This window comes from Myotis yumanensis, unplaced genomic scaffold, assembly GCF_028538775.1.
Source record: "Myotis yumanensis isolate MYYU_CA2020_CCGP unplaced genomic scaffold, mMyoYum1.0.hap1 SCAF_10, whole genome shotgun sequence".
NCBI classification, from domain to species: domain Eukaryota; kingdom Metazoa; phylum Chordata; class Mammalia; order Chiroptera; family Vespertilionidae; genus Myotis; species Myotis yumanensis.
The window spans coordinates 61,042,851-61,060,040 of record NW_027223761.1 but is presented as its reverse complement, the minus strand read 5'-3'; positions in this window follow the sequence as shown (position 1 = coordinate 61,060,040).

Sequence of the window (17,190 nt, the reverse complement as noted above, 5' to 3'; positions counted from 1 at the left end):
CTTCTTTTACCTTTTATAGTTCTTCCTCTTCCCTCTTTACATATTTGTTGAGAAACCTTTATCTTCAGCTCCCAATGTGAATATGTGATAAAACCTGGATTGCAGTTTAATTGGAATTAAGCATTTTGTTTAATAATGAAGAAGTTACTTTTCCTCTAGGGAACTGTTAAAATCTAAAGACCTGATCCCTAGAAAAATGTACATATACACAATTTATATATTTTTTAAATGAGTGTCATCTCTCCTGCTCAAGTTCACTGCCAGACTAAGAAGGCATGGAATAGCATCGTGCTCTGTGAAAATGATCTGTGGAAGGATATAATTGCATGAGGATGAGAACTACCAGAAACAGAGACAGTCTTTGAAGGTTCATCCTGCAAAGGGGGTACAAAATTATGCATATAGGAATATGAAATTGTGAAAAATATTTGAACATTTAGAGACTCTAAAGATTCAAAATGGGGGAGGAATAAAGAAATTGAATAAGTGACTCAAGAAAGTCAAGTTGTGCTGGGCGCAAACAAAGGGACTTTATAATTGAACTAGAGGCCTGGTGCATGAAATTTGTGGGATCAGGCCTAAACCGGACATCCCTCTCACAATCCGGAACTGCTGGCTACGAACTGCTTGCCTCCTGCCAGCCTGATCACACCCTAACCACTCCCCTGCCAGCCTGGTCGCCCCCAAATGCCCTCCCTGCTGGCCTGGTCACCCCCCAACTGCCCTCCCTCCACTGCAGACCTGGTCACCCCTAACTGCCCTCCCCTGCTGTCCTGATTGCCCACAATTGCCCTCCCCTCCCAGCCATCTTGTGACAGCCATCTTATGACCACATGGGGATGGCCATCTTGTGCAAGGGTGTGATGGTCAATTTGCATACTACCTCTTTATTATATAGGATTTGCAACTCAAAAACACAATGATAATGAGTTATAATCTATATTATATTGTTCGTTGAATCATGTATTATGAAGTACCATCCAGACAAATATTTGAAAATAATTTATCATTATGGGAGACTCTCTGGGATAGACTTTTGTAGGTCGTATTGACATAATGGACAGATTAATGACTGCCTTTATATTAGAAACTCTAGTTCTGCCACTCGTATGGGTCATTTTGGCCAATTGATTGATTTTAATTTTTTTTTATCCCTACAAAAATAATATACAACAATAATACTTCACAATATTGTAATAATGACATGAAATTGATTGCTATTGCTCAGCTTGGTGTTTTTATGGTAGTTTATACTGAAAGAGATTTTTAGAAAGGCACTTTTCTAGTGAGCATAAAGTACCAACTTAAATTTTTTTTTTAGATATTTTTTAATGTGTTTTTTTTTTCTCAGTGCCTTTCAGCCAAAAACAGAGATTGATTCTCTAACTAGAGATGATATGTAATATATAGGAAATAGGTTATCTTTAATCAAATTCCTCTAAAGATTATGTTTCAGAGACTAGGACAAAGTCTTAAATGCATTTTGAGATACTACTCTTTAATTATTAAAATGTAAATTACTTTAATCAATTTAAAATTGCCCAGAAGATTTACATCCTCTTAAAAATAATGTTTGAGGGGAAGAATAAAATATCAACTAAATTGCATAAAACCTCCCACAAAATTAGATGAGGTTAATAAACAACTAATTACATTGTAAGTCAACATATACCTCAGAGTTTAAATGCATTAAGCCCCGAAGACATTTAAGATATAGGCATAAGAGAGTAAAACCAACTGAAGGCACAGTACATAACAGAAAAGAAATGTACTGTTTCAGAATGGAGAAAACACAGTAATGGAAACAAAGTCTCATATTGCTTTAGTTTTCCATCACTAAGGGGGCAGACAGAGAACACCAAAGACTAACTCTACTAGCAACTGTTTGGTCGGCCAATACATGGGATGGTTGGCTCTGACAGCAACTGTGACCCATTCAAGTCCCAAAACAGGGAGAGCACACACATGGGCCCATTCTAAGAAGAGAAATCCTAGAAGTGCTGATGTGAGAGGATCAGGACAGGGGTTACTTACGTTAAGAAAAATGAGTCAATAGAGGCGACTGTGGAAGATAATAAGAGGATACTGTGAAATGTGATTAACATGGCAAAGAAGTTATTGTTCTCCAGAGGTTTACACTTTATATTGACATCTCATTTACTACACATTTTTGATGGGCTTTTTGGTCCCTTTCAGCTCTTAATGTTTTGTAACTTTAAGAAGTTTGATACTGAAATTTAAGTGATAAGGAAAACATTTGGCGACATCCTAAATTAAATTACAGCCATCCGGAGAGTGTACGGAAGAGACGATGGGGGTTAATAAGTTAATAGCTCCAGGCTGAGGCCAACAAAAGACTCCTTAGGAACATAGGGGAGCATCTATTTTTTTGAATCAGCATTTTGGGTTTCTCTGAATACATCCCCAGACGTGGAAACTCTGGGTCATAAGGCAGTTAGATTTTAATTTTGAGGTTACTCCATACTGCTTTCCACAGTGGCTGCTCCCATCTGCATTCCCACGAACAGTGCACCAGGGTTCCTTTTTCTCCACATTCTCATCAGCATTTGCTGTTTGTTGACTTATTGATGGTAGACATTCTGACAGGTGTGAGGTGATGTCTCATGTGGTTTTAATTTGCATCTCTCTGATGATTAGTGACTTTGAGCTTCTTTTCATATGCCAATTGGACATCTGTATGTCCTCTTTGGAGAAGTGTCTATTTAGGTTCTTTGCCCATTTTTTAATTGGATTGTTTTTTTTTTTTTAGTGTTGAGTTGTATACTTTCTTAATAAAATTTGGATATTAATCCCTTATCAGATGAATTATTGGTGCATATGTTCTCCCATTCAGCAGATTATTTTTTTAATTTTATTGATGGTTTCCTTTGCTGTGCAAAAACTTTTTAGTTTGATGTAGTCCCATTTGTTTATATTTTCTTGTTTCCCTTGCTGAGGAGATATATCAGAAGAAATATTGTGACAAGAAATATCTGAGCCTGGCTGGCATGGCTCAGCAGTTGAGCGTCTCGACCTATGAACCAGGAGGTTATGGTTTGATTCCTGGTCAGAGCACATGCCTGGGTTGCAGTATCGATCCCCAGTGTGGGGCATTCAGGAGGCAGCAATCAATGATTCTCTCTCATCATTGATGTTTCTATTTCTTTTTCCCTCTCACTTCCTCTCTGAAATCAATAAAAATATATTAAAAAAAGAAATATCCAAGATTTTACTGCCTATGTTTTCTTCTAGGCTTTTTATGGTTTTGAGTCTTACATTTAAGTCTGTAATCCATTTTGAGTTTATTCTCATGTATGGTGTAAGAAGGTGATCTAGTTTCATTTTGTTGCATATTTCTGTCCAAATTTCCCAATACCATTTATTTAATAGACTGTCTTTACTCCATTGTATGTTCTTTCCTCCTTTGTCAAATATGTTTTTTAAATTTATTGATTTCAATAAACAAAATAAACTAACAAACTAGAAACAGACTCATAAATACAGAGGGCAGACTGACAGCTGTCAGAGGGCTGACTGGGTGAAAAAGGTGAAGGGATAAAGCAAAAAACAAAAAAACCTCATAGATACAGACAACAGTATGGTGATACCAGAGGGGAAGGGGGGGTCAGGGGAGGTAGAAGAAGATAAAGGGAGGATACATGATGTTGGAAGGAGACTTGACTTTAGGTTGTGAATACACAGTACGGTATACAGGTAATGTACTATAGAATTGCGCACCTGAAACCTGTATAGTTGTAATAACCCATGTCACCCCAATGAATTCAATAAAAAATAAAATATAAAAGACTGGTTAAGTTCCTGAATGTGTGTTTAAACTTTGAACTGCCTTTCAGGAGGCTATTTCCCTGATTATCTAGGGCAGTGGTTGGCAAACTCATTAGTCAACAGAGCCAAAAATCAACAGTAAAAATGATTGAAATTTATTTTGAGAGCCAAATTTTTTAAAGTTAAACTATATATGTAGGTACATTGTTATTAACTTAATTAGGGTACTCCTAAGCTGGCCTTTGCTAAAAACGTCCTCAATCTGATTGAGGTACATTCGCTGAGGTCGACCCCTTCCAACTCTCCCATCCACACTCGTCTTGTATACTTGTTTCGTCTATCTCCTTATGTTCATCCTCTCTATATGTCCAAACCATCTCAACATACCTTTCTCAATCCTCGATACTACATCTTCTTTCACTCCACAACATTCCCTAAAATTAACTTAATAAACTTTACTTAAAATTTTAAGTCAACTTGGCACTGTATGTGCATGCCCACATGTGGTATTTTGTGGAAGAGCCACACTCAAGGGGCCAAAGAGTCGCATGTGGCTCGCGAGCCGCGGTTTGCCGACCACTGATCTAGGGAGAATGGCCGACCACCAGATGCCTCTGCATGAACTTTCTGGACTGTTGTCCACAACTAATCCAAACAGAGCAAACACTTATCCTTACAGATTTTGCACTTATCTTAGAAGTAGCCCTGCTTCACCTTCTCCCACCCCCATAACCCAGAGCCAATGTGAATTCTTTCAAAGCAACTGTTGCCTTTCTTCTCCAAACTCACTGTACACAAAAGCCCAACAGCCCTGCTGGTGAGCACACTAATCTCGATCCAGCCCCCGTGCTGGTGGTTCAGACTGTGCGTCCCAGGACCTGGTCCTTTATCTGGGCAGCAAATGGCTCAATAAACCCTTCAGAAAAACTTTTGGCTTGGGAGGTTTTTGTTTAACATATGCTCATACCATTATCTATCTATCTATCTATCTATCTAGTAACATGCAAATGAGGTCAGGACTCCGTAACGGTCATGACCAGGGCTCTGAGCCTGAGTGAACAATACCAGGCACGACCCAGAGCCTGAGAGATCAACACAGAGGGGCGCCTGTTCTGAACCTCCGACAGGGCTGGAGGCAGGCTCCCAGCAGACACACATACACACGGGGCGCCTGCTCCGAGCCTCCGGGGTGCAGCTGGGGACACACACACACACACACACACACACACACACACGGCACCTGCTCTGAGCCTCCATGGCCAGACTCTGGCTTGTCATCAGTAGGACATTCCCTGAGGGCTCCTGGACTGTAAGATGGGGTAGGCTGGGCTGAGGGACCCTCACCCCCAGTGCACGAATTTTGTGCACCAGGACTCTAGTTCAATATAATAAATGCACCAGGACTCTAGTTCAATATAATAAAAGCCTAATATGCAAATCATCCAAATGGCAGAACAACCAGTGGGATGACTGGTTGTTATGACGTGCACTGACCACCAGGGGGAAGACACTCAACAGAGCTGCCCCTAGCCCACAGGCCCTACGCCAGCCAAGGCAGGTGCCAGCAGGGGTCTCCTGATCGCCCCCCTGGTCGCCCCACAGATTGGGCCTGAACACTGGCTAGGTCAGCCGTGGGCAAACTACGGCCTGAGGGCCGGATCCGGCCCGTTTGAAATGAATAAAATTAAAAAAAAAAAAAAAAAGACCGTACCCTTTTATGTAATGATGCTTACTTTGAATTTATATTAGTTCACACAAACACTCCATTCATGCTTTTGTTCCGGCCCTCTGGTCCAGTTTAAGAACCCATTGTGGCCCTCGAGTCAAAAAGTTTGCTAGGCCTGGGGACCCTACCCGTACACGAATTTTGTGCACCGGGCCTTTAGTACATTTATAATTCTGTTTAAATGAAGTAAAATTGGCTACCCTGATTGACTGTTTCTGAGGTTTGAGCAATTTATTTTTAGCCTTTATCCTAAATTTCCAACCTATTATATAAGACAGGGAGCAATAGTACCAGTTCTGAGTTGCAGAACAAATCTAGAGAATATTTAACCTTCCAGTAGGCAGGTCTAAAGAACAAAGTGTTATCAAAAACACTAAAACATTTCCTCTTGTAGAAATAAAATTTTGTGTCATTACTTAGCACGATTATTATTATTTTTAGATTTTCCACATACAATCCCAAGGAGAAGTTACATTTCTTACATAATTATCATTACAGTGAGATCAACTTTTTCAAAATGTATCACAAGATAAAAATCATATTCCCAGTTGAAGAACAGTTTGGAATGCACTATATTAGGTTTTCATTCAATGGGAAACATTTGTTCGACCCATGTGAGTGAGATTTTATTTCCACAAACTCACTAGAAAAGAGGACTGAACTGACACTCAAGGTTCCCCCTGCCCCTTGTTCTGCCCACTCTCCATGGACATGCATTATGAAATTAATCTATTTTTCAGGGTTGCAGTTATATAGTAGGCAGTTAGACATGAGTAGGCAGTTAGACATGAGCAGCCAGGAATGATAGGCCAGGTATGGAATGTCACCACAGCAGAAAGCAAAACTGGGGAAAACAAGGACCTCACCCCCAGGGTGACCTTTCCTCCCCTGGCATGTCACTAGACATGTGTAGACTCTCTTAGAGGAGGCACAGAGAATAACCTCCTATGACTACCGTACAAGCCCTTGAATGATCACTCCCTTAAGTCCTAAGACCTCAAGACAATGAGGTTCTGTCCTGCATAAAAATCTTCTTAGGAACAAAGCGTCAGGTCTGTTGACCACAGAGAAAGAGTTCAGGTCAAATTCGGGATAACTTCTAGGCCTCAGTTGTGTTCAGCTCCAGGCTCAGAAAAGCAGCTAGGCCAGGCATGGGACACCAGGGCTGACACCAGAACCCACTGAGATAATTAATGACCCCCTTCCCTGGCGACAACCAATCAGCAGAAACCATGACCCCAAAAGAACACATCTGGAAAGCTGACCAATATTCCATTGAGATAAGAAATATCTCCCCTAGGACCTCCGCTAAGATCCCTGCCTTCAGAGAGTGGATCAAGACTGGGTCTCTCGCTCTCTCTCCCCCCACTCTCTTTCACACGCCTGTCTCTTTCTTTCTCCTAAGCTCCAAGGGCCCTTCTTTTGCCTCTGTAATTTGTTGTCTGAGCCTGCACAGCCCAGCTGGATCAGTTCTTTCTACCTCTGTGACTCTCTAAATAATCTTTCTTCTTCGATATGAGTTCCCTGGCTCTGATTCTTTCTTTGCTGAACTCAAGTGCCCAGGTTGCTGAACTGAGGTCCAGTATAACTCCACCAATAACACCTGGTGCTGTTTCACTGCTAATAGTTATATAGTGTGGTAATATTTCAAGTATTGCTATTGAGAACATCCCTAAACCTTTCACATCCAATCATTTTAAAACCTCCCAATGTTTATTTTATTAGAAATTCATAATAATTTGTTCATATTTCCTAATATTTCAAAATACAAACTTTAAAAAATAAAAATAGGTTTCTTTTTATCCGATTATAAAAATGAGACCTGTGAGTTGTGAAAATTTAAATGATATACAAAAATGTAGCCCTGCCTGGGTGACTCAGTTGGTTGGAGGGTTGTCCTGTTAGCATTGGAATTAGCTAGTTAATATTAATAATAAAAAAAGAGCAAAGCATGGCCACGTGGGAGGCTTCACCAGGAAGCTACAGCTTCACATGGCACTGTTCCTCCAAGGATATTAACACCCCTCCCTTCCCCCATCTGGTACTGAACTGTTGGGGGGGTGGGTGGGGGGGGTGATAGCCATATGCACAGTGAAGTCAGGGTGATTTAGGGAAAGTGCTAGCCTGTCAGTCTAGCCTGGGGGACAATGGATTGGCTAGGGGGTGGACCTGTAAATGTTAAAATCCCCAAAGAGTTCCCCCTCTCTTCTCTTGTTCTTCCTCTTGGTCTCACTTGCTCAATGACCCAGACTTGCCTGTGCACTCTCCTGCTGGCTTTCTATAGCCACGTGGTCTTAGGCAGCTACACGGCCAGGCACACAAGGGACTGCAGCTGGAGCACAGGCTCAGCTAGCCGGATGCTGGGCTGAATGTGCTTTCATATGGAGCAGAATGTCTGGACAGTGGTTTTTATTTTGGCCCTGCTGGACAAGATTAGGCTTCTTCCATGGCAAGATAGACAGAAATGGGAACTTGAAGGAGAACTCCCTGAATTTTACATCATCAATAAAGCATTCCACAAAACCCCATCCTCCCATGGGGGCCTCAACAACAGTCCCATGCACCGAAAGACTGCAGGTTTGATTTTCTGTCAGGGCACATACCTAGGTTTCAGGTTCAACACCCCCCCAGCCCCCACCATCAGTGGGTGCAAGCAGTGGCTCCTGCCCCGATTGCCCCTCAGAAGCAGGGGGAGGTGGAGAAGTCCTCAGGGGTGATTGGGGCCAGCAGCTGCCACTCGCACCTGCTGACTGCACTGAGCGATCAGTACGGCACCGGGCGCTGGCAGTGGGTGCAAGCGGGGCCGTTGCTGGCAGCAGGTGTAAGTGCGGTCAGTGCCAGCAGCAGGTGGAAGCACCAGGCAGGACCTTGTGCGTGGGAGCAAAGAATTTTCAGTAACCTCCAGAGGCTCACCTTGATGACAGTGCCTGACGCCCCGCCCTGCCTTGGTCTGGTGCCCCTGCTCACCTGCTCCACCATCTGCTCCAGCTGATGCCCACCATGTTCTGCGCACGCCTCCTGGTGGTCAGCACACATCATAGTGACCAGTTGTTCAGTTGTTTGGTTGTTCCACCATTTGGTCTATTTGTATATTAATTAGCCTTTTATTATATAGGATGATGTCTACTTCAATTAACATAAATCTAGACACATTTTTACATGTATTTGATGATTGCCTCTGGATATATTTCAGGAAGTAGAATTGCTATGTCAAAGGATATATAATTTTGAATAAATTTTGAAACAGAAAGTGTGTATTTTCATCATTGACAGCCTACAGTGAATAAAGGCATTTCCTCACACCCATCTTCTTTAGAATTTCTAGTAGACTATTGTTCTTTCAAACAACCAAAAAATATTATTGGCATTAAAGGGGATCAGAATATGCCACCTCCCAAAAAATGTCATTTTGACATAAAGATTATTTTGAGCTGAAGGCAATTGAAAAACAGCAGACACAATTGACAAAATGCTCTCTGTCCTCCTCCAGTTCTCTCTAAAAGCAGAGCATAAATTCCCCAGTAAAGTGACATAAATCTCCATTTGTAAGGATGTTCCCCTCTCACACCTGAGATAGCACTGGGATAAGTCTGCATAACAAATCTCACTAAACAAACCTTATTCATCAGACATTTCCTGGGCCTCTTTCACAATTCCTCACCTTTTTTAGATGGTATATAAGCCTTGGAGACTAACCATTTCTTTGGATTTTTACTTTTCTTCTATGGAATCTACATGCACATAAAATTAAAAAAAATAAAATGTGTATGCCTTTTCTCCAGTTAATCTGTCTTTTGTCAGTTTAATTTGCATGTCTCAGTTATAGAGAATAAGAACAGAGAAGAAAAGTTTTTCTTCTCTTTCAGCATGAAATACCTTCGTGTGTGTGATCCCACAAAGTTGAACGAAGAATGATATTGAAGTTGAAAATTGCACTGACCAATCCTTAGAGACCACAAACCTAACTCCCTTAGTCACCAGGATTAATGATTTTCCCTTATATAAACTATCCCCTGGAACCATCGGGAGCCAGGTCTTTGAGCTTTTAGTTTACCTGTCTCTGGACATGAGCCACTTCATGCACTAATAAACCCTTACTTTTTTTTGTTTTTTGATTTTCTGTAAGTTCCTGTTCTTGTCTATTGGGCTATGATGCACATAGGAAAACAGACCCCTTTAGTCTGGTAACACTCACTTTTTCCTTGTCTTGCTTTCAGCTCTACTATAAACAACTAGAGGCCCGATGCACGAAATTCACGCAAGAGTAGGCCTTCCTTCCCCCTGCTGCCGGCACCGGCTTCTCTCTGGCACCCAGGACCCAGGCTTCTCTCCAGCCACTGGCAGGCACCCAGGACCCAGGCTTCTCTCACAGCCCCAGCTTTGTCCAGAAGGTTGTCCGGAAGGACGTCTGGTCTAATTAGCATATTATACTTTTATTATTATAGACTAGAGGCCTGGTGCATGAAATTTGTGCATGGAGGGGAGGGTCCTTCAGTCCAACCTGCACCCTCTCCAATCTGGGACCCCTTGGGGGATGTCCAACTGCCAGTTTAGGCCCAATCCCGCAGTCAGACATCCCTCTCACAATCCAGGACCACTGGGCTCCTAACCACTCACCTGCCTGCCTGATCGCCCCTAACCACTCTGAATGCCTGCCTGATTTCCCCTAATCCCTCTCCCCTGCCGGCCTGATCTCCCTAACTGCTCTCCCCTGCTGGCCTGATCACCCCTAACCTCCTCTGCCTCGGCCCCACCTCTGTGGCTTTGTCTGGAAGGACGTCTGGTCTAATTAGCATATTACCCTTTTATTAGTATAGATTATTGAAAATATACTTGATCCCTTAGTTTTCTTAGGTCCCGGACCTTAAGAAAGCAAGTTATGCATGCCTCTCTTTCTCTAGGTGCTTACAAGTGGTGCTATAAAGACAGCTGCAACAAAACAAACCACATCAATAATCCTGGCCTCCTTAATGGTGTAATTTCATGGGTGGCATTTTTGGCCTTCCTATTGGTGGTGTTATCTGGCTTAAAGAACAAAGGCTTTGAGTGAGGCAAATGGGAGTTTGAGGCAAGGCTCATGATTTGTCAGCCATCCAACCTGAGGCAAGCCTCTTAACTCTTGCTGAACCTTGAAGTCTTCATGTAAAAAACAGGGAGAGTAATCATCACTCAGAAATTCTTTAAGCCTTACAGATGGTTTAAAGCATATAGCCCACTTTTTGTATTTAGTAAATCTTATTTTCACTCTTAGTTTATTAACACTTAAAATTTCACCATCAAACTATAGAAACATTAGGGCTGATAGTGCTTATCTATAAAGATAATATAGTTTGGGTTCACTGTTTTAAAGTAAGAAACAACAAAACAAATAAAAAAAAACAACAACCTTGAGGCTTAGAATGGGCAATAACTTCCCCAAGGATGAACAAATTTAGTTCAGGGTCACACAGTTGAAAGTGCAAAGACTCACAGGACAGTGCTTACTTAAGATTAAGATTAATTATTATCTTAAAATAAGATTTTATGTCTTTCAAAATTACCTTCCAGAGAGATAACCTCTTAAATCTAGTTAATACTTATAATTTAGTGTAACTATTTATAGACTCAATAAAGCATTTCCTGAGATAGTCATAACTTTAATATTTCATATAAAATTAGAAACTAGAGATAAAGATAGAATATACCACATATTCTAAGGATGACACCTAATATGGATCACGAAAGGACAGAGGGAGAATAATGTAATCCCATGGTATTCCATTTTCTTATTTTTTGATCCTATGATAATATTATGAGATGGATGGCACTATCTCCACTTTGAAGAAAGGATCTGAGTCTCGGTGAGAAATTTGGAAATGAGTCTGTAACCAAATTTATAGACCCTTTATTGGAGTCTAGAATAAAGCTACTACTCTTATTAAAAGACCATATCCAAAAGGAAATAGGAGCTTAATCTTAAAAATAAAGAATAGAAAAACTTAATTAGACCAAATGATTAAGAAGCCGAATAGACATTTAGTTTTACAACTATCCGACCAGAACTTCAAGCTTTGTCTCCCCAATCTCCCCTTCCATCCCCACTGTCCTTACTAGAAGCATATATCCTTGGGTTTATAGTAAAAAGTCATTTTAAAATTTATATAGCACTGTGTACTTTATGAGACATGCTTGCATCTGTGTTAGAGCCAACAAGAACTCAAATTTATTTTGTTCACCTTGTATCTTAGCACACCAGATGATATTTACTACATGCTTGTGGAAGATGGTGTTACTCTTCACCATGTCTCCTTATTTATATCCATGGTGCCACAAATGTGGGAGGATTATATATGCTTGCCTATTTAACCTAGGAGTATTCATATGACTTTCCATGGTCAATGAAATTTTGGCAGATGTAACCTGTTATTCCATGAAAAGCTCTAAGAATTAGTGTTTGGTTCATAATTGTCTCTTTTCCCCCATTGCATCTTCAATCATGGACAAATTATGGGAGGTAAAATCTGTGTCAAACAGGACCAGTGAGTGGCCATAGTAAGCAGAGCTCTCTTATGAACCTGTAATAGATATATACAATATAGAGAGAACAAAAGATGCATTTTATTGTTTTAAGCCACTGAGTTTTCAGGCTGTTTATTACTGCAGCATAACCTCACCAATCCTGACTGATGAAGTGCCTAATTAATATTTGTTGAGTAAGTGAATAAAGAATAAATCCATTCTTAATGTCTAATATTTGCAAATGACTTGTTATTTGCTAAAGTTAAAAGTTGAATACATTTTGTAAATAATCTACAAAATATATTTATTTAGAAAATATAACTTTTAAATTATAAATAATAATCCTATCTTGGGATCAGAAACATTTTTATTGAGCAACAGGTTTTACCTAGGGGTACAATAAGAATGTGAAAGAGAGAAATTCATTTACTAATTCTTTAAATATTTACTGAGTCCCTGCTGTGAGTCAGGCATTCTCTTTAACCTTTCTTATTCTTGAAACATAATATGTGAATCTGCTGAGCAGTTAGTTCTTACTTTTCATAGGGAGCTGGCATTGAAGGAAGAGACTGCATTTTAATCTATTCCATTGTTTCCCTCCCACACAGAAAACAGATGCATACTGGGAGATTTTTACACTTTAAGACACTCTGATTACTCAGGCAAATTTGATAACTTTAATGTTAGTGAAGAGGATCATTAAAGTTTATATGCCCACTAATAAGAGCCAGCTAGTTCCTTCCCAGGGCAGAAGTAGATTGAGTCAAGAAGTCAGGAAAAGTCAAGGCTGGGAAGAACCAGAGGACAGATTGTTGGTTATGAGGCTTGTGGGAAAGGAAGACTGATTCTAAATGAAACTGAAGTGCTAGAAGGAAAATAGATCATGTGGACCAATTAATACATTGAACATTTTTAACCTCCAAGATGGAGCTCCTTCTGTTGAGCTGAGCAGGGAAGTGGAAGTTGATTTTTCTTGGGAATGGGGCAGAAGTAAATAACTCTGGAAAAGCAAGCAGGCAAGATGAGCAAGGTGGTTTTGTAGGAAGTGACCCTGGAAATCCCTCCGCTCTCTCTGAGGAGCTGGCATGGGGGAGTTGGGGACCGCATGAGTTGACCTTCCCTTTGGTCAGGCTCCTTTGGCAGACACGTTTTCATGGTCATCCCAGCAGCTAGAGGCAGTGTCTGCCCTCACTAGGCATGACTGATGGGATCTTTGAAGGAAATCCAGTTCCTTAGGCAATTCTTAAAATATTCAAAGGGATACTATAACAAGATAAGAAAGCCAGGGAGAAGCCATATAAATTACCTGTTGATTATCAGAGCCTGTGACTCTGTCTTATTTGTCCCACAAAAGGTAAATAAAACACTGTACATCATATTCAACTGATGGCTAATTCTACTTATTCTTCTCAGCCTCTTTCAATTGTAACTTTTTCAAGGGTTTTTACTGAAACCTTAAGCTGATTGTAACTTTGAAAATAAACAATCATAAAATTTCAAATATAAGTCATCACATGTGCTCTTCACAATTGCATGTAAAGGCAAAAGATGGTAAGCCTGTTGTCTTACTTTTTTCTGTATTCTCAGAGCTCAGCACAGTGCTGTGAATATAGAGGTGCTTCATTAATATTAACTAACTTTAATTTTATATGTAAAGTTATACATTTAAAGTTGTGAGAATCATAGCAGGCTAACATGATGCATATATTTTTTTGAAAAATTAAATATATTCTGATGGTCAAAATTTAATTTGAACTTTTAAATGATGCTGAAAAATCAATCTTTTTGAATTTTAATGATACATATTGCTAGAGAAGTCTTCTCAGGTAGCTATGATTTTCAGTAGAAACTTTATTTTCAGAAACAAAATTCTCATCAGCTTTTAGAAAATTCTCGTCAGCCTTTAGAACGATGATTTTTTAAAAATGCTTAAAAAGTGTTACTTAGCCCTGACCGGTTTGGCTCAGTGGATAGAGCATCGGCCTGCGGACTGAAGGGTCCCGGGTTTGATTCCAGTCAAGGGCATGTACCTTGGTTGCGGGCACATCCCCAGTGGTAGGTGTGCAGGAGGCAGCTGATCGATGTTTCTCTCTCATCGATGTTTCCAATTCTCTATCCTTCTCCCTTCCTCTCTGTAAAAAATCAATAAAATATATATTTTTTTAAAAAAATAAATAAAAAGTGTTACTTAAAATAACAACCAAATACATATGTCGAAATGGGAACCCCTCTTGTTCAGTCCCTGACAGTTGTTGTGGTTGTCAGTGCTGTATTTGTTCTTCTCCTTGACTACAACTGTGGCATTGTAGGGCAACAGCCACTTAAAGACTATAAGCTGAAAATAACATCGTGAAGAGCCACGCTTGATGTTCATATGTGGTTTTTTGGCATCTTGTATGCAGACCCATCTGTTAGATGGCCGAGTGCCTGCACACAAGGTAGTATGCCAGTTTCTTTGGGGGCAATCATGCTAACTAAGAGTGGTTCTCAGTGGGCAAGCTGCCTAATGTTACAAGGACCAGCTCCTTATTGGATCTTTTCTTTTGTTTCTGTACATCCACATTGTGCAATATCTGCATCCTTAAATCAATCTATGTTCTGCATTTTCCTTTTTCCTTTTCTTTTTTGGTGCGGGGAGGGCAGGAGTTGAGAGACTACTCAGATATGGGCTATAAATATAAAATTAAGGGGCATATTGTGTGGCCAAGTTTAAAGGATACTAACGGCAATGCATATTGATCAGACCCATTTTGAAAGAAAATTACCAATGAAATCAAATACAGCTTAGAAAGACAATAAAGTCATTTTGCTTTAGATTGCATCTTTTCTTCTTTTGCTTTCTCAATTATCTTGGAATGCTTGCTGTAGAAGCACATATAAAGAGGATAAGCTATTAAATGCATCAAGACTTAGTCACCAGTGAATAATCAATAATTTAATTAAATCATTATAGGCACAAAATTGATCAGATAAAAAAGAAACACACGGGAGACCAGATTCCATGACCATAGAGTGAAAGGTCAGGGAGAAATTGGATGAGGTGTCACTGACCTTGGGAAAGATAATCATAAAAGCTGTTGCAGGTAGAGAAGGCTAAATGGGACTGAAATTACTCGTTCATGTTAATATGTTTTAGAAATTAGATTTAAATCGATGTGTATTTATAAAGCATTTATTTATGCTGTGAGTTGGAGGTGGGGGACTATAAGGAGAAGATTTAGAATAAATCTTAACTCTGGCCTTTAAGGAACAAACATAATCTAATGAGAAGAGTTTAAAAAGGAATAATTACTTTTGACATAAGACAAAGTGTTGTACATGCAAAATAAATAAATAAATAAAGATATATCCTAGCCCTGGCTGGAGTAACTAAGTGGTTAGAGCATCAGCCTTTCACACCAAAGGGTTGGGGGTTCAAGTCCCGGTCAAGGGCACATATCCAGGTATTTGGGTTGTGGGATTGCTCTTCATCTCCACCCCCCAGACCCCCATCAGGGGTCCATTCCCTGGAAAACATATTCTTAGGTGAGGATTTATAAATTATAATAACACTAGTGGCCTGGTGCACGAAATTCGTGCACATTAAAAGGGAATTAGAGGAAATATTTTAATATTGCTATTTGCCCTTTCTCTATAATAGAAGTGTCAGAGATGAAAGAAAATTAGTAATATATATACAAAAATCTCCCTCCTGTCAGAGTCTGGGGTGTGCCATGGGACTCAGAGTCAAGTCCCTGCCCACCCACGTGCGCCTTGAAATCACGTGAGACCCAGACCTGGCCAGCCCCAACTCCGTCAAGCCCTGCAGGGCAGGGGGGAGCAGCCTCAGGTCCCCTGTCAAGCCCTGCCGGGCGAAGGGAACAGCCTCAGGTTCCCCAGTCTGGCGCCAGGGTGGGGGGCGTGGCCTCATGTCCGCCAGCTCGGCCTCAGGTACCCCGGCCCCGGCGAGAGGGTGCGAGGGCATTATGACCATTTGCATATTAGCTCTTTATTATATAGGATGTTCTGGAAACATAATGAAATAAATATTCATGATTATTTCACCATGGAAGGTTTCCAAAGAAGAAGTCACAGATGAGTTGGGTCTTTAAGGTAACGACGTATTCCAATAAGCAAAGAATAAATGAGGGCAGGGAAGTACTAAGCTAAAGGACAGCCATGTATAAAGGCATGGAGGTGAAGTTTGTTTGATGAAATGAATAACAATGAATCCATCCTTAAGGCTGGAGGGTTCCCACCAAGGGAATCCTGAAAGCAGGGGTGATACACTGCAGGCTTGATGCTGAGTAGTGGAGGATGAGGACAGTGATTTTAGGAAAACCTTGGCAGCAGCATAAAAAGTGTTTTGGGGAGGTGAGAAACCTGACCTAAGGAACCGAGTTAGGAGACTGTTTTGAAAAACAAGTGATTGTGACAGAATCCTTCTTTTGTTCTAGTCACCTCTTTGAAAGTATGTGTGTCTTTAAATCCATCCACTTCAGTTTGTGTGAGCAGAATATCTAGAAATGGGAGAGAAATATGAACTTAAGATGAAGACTGATTAGTTAAATGGATCATAATAGAAGAAAAAGAGTTGTAAACATTGTATATACTTTATATACCCACAGAGTGAGAAAATGAGAGGCGTTATATTAAATATAAATAGTAATGATATGAAAAGTCAATGTTTGCAGTTATGCTTCGTAATGTGGTAATAGTCGCTATATATGTCTGAAACTTATTTTTTTCTGCATTGAAGGGGTAGTAACCATTTTTGAGCAGTAGCATTTCTTCTACCTTACTTCTTAGGATAATTTACAGAAAGAGCTTATGGAAGAGGAGAGATATAAAAATATATAGGCCAAGTAAGTAATGAGGGTAAAATCCAACCACATAACAATTAGAAATGAGGAAAAGAAGCAGACTTAAGAGCAGGTAGCAGTAGTTGTAGGCATCTGATAGAGAAGGCCCTTTTAACTTCAGTTGATTTTTACCACATTTCCAGATGAAATTTTTCAATGACATCACCCCCTTCTCATATAGACATATTGCCAGAGGAAACTTTTTTGAGCCTAAAGTTGCCCACGGGAGGCTAGAATAGAAAGATAACAGGTCTGCTTGCTTTAACAAAGTGTCATTCTGTGAAAATTCAAGGTCTTCTAGTATTAATTAATAGCTTCATGAAATCCCACCCAGCATTC